The sequence below is a fragment of the Bison bison genome, unplaced genomic scaffold (assembly GCF_000754665.1).
Source record: "Bison bison bison isolate TAMUID 2011002044 unplaced genomic scaffold, Bison_UMD1.0 scf7180017864376, whole genome shotgun sequence".
Classification (NCBI taxonomy): Eukaryota; Metazoa; Chordata; class Mammalia; order Artiodactyla; family Bovidae; genus Bison; species Bison bison.
The window spans coordinates 11,523,544-11,524,224 of record NW_011494948.1 but is presented as its reverse complement, the minus strand read 5'-3'; the positions used below and the strand labels follow the sequence as shown (position 1 = coordinate 11,524,224).

Sequence of the window (681 nt, the reverse complement as noted above, 5' to 3'; positions counted from 1 at the left end):
CAGCACTGTTTATAATAGCCAAGACATGGAAGCAACCTAGATGTCCATCAGCAGATGAATGGATAAGAAAGCTGTGGTACATATACACAATGGAGTATTACTCAGCCATTAAAAAGAATACATTTGAATCAGTTCTGATGAGGTGGATAAAACTGGAGCCTATTATACAGAGTGAAGTAAGCCAGAAGGAAAAACATAAATACAGTATACTAACGCATATATATGGAATTTAGAAAGATGGTAACAATAACCCGGTGTACGAGACAGCAAAAGAGACACTGATGTATTGAACAGTCTTATGGACTCTGTGGGAGAGGGAGAGGGTGGGAAGATTTGGGAGAATGGCAATGAAACATGTAAAATATCATGTAGGAAACGAGTTGCCAGTCCAGGTTCGATGCATGACGCTGGATGCTTGGGGCTGGTGTACTGGGACGGCCCAGAGGGATGGTATGGGGAGGGAGGAGGGAGGAGGGTTCGGGATGGGGAACACATGTATACCTGTGGCGGATTCATTTTGATATTTGGCAAAACTAATACAATTATGTAAAGTTTAAAAATAAAATAAAATTAGAGGAAAAAAAAATAAATAAATAAATGAACAGTTATACTAAACATCATAGATGAATCTTAATACAGTGATAAGTGAAAATTGCCAAAACCCAGGAAACAGCATAATTT

At 38.6% G+C, this 681-nt stretch overlaps 1 protein-coding gene across 1 annotated transcript in view; it reads right to left on the bottom strand.

Moving 5' to 3' along the window:
• Positions 1–681, bottom strand: part of CNTLN (centlein, centrosomal protein) — a 354,792-nt gene that overhangs the window by 192,523 nt on the left and 161,588 nt on the right. The gene's annotated exons all lie outside the window — the stretch shown is intronic.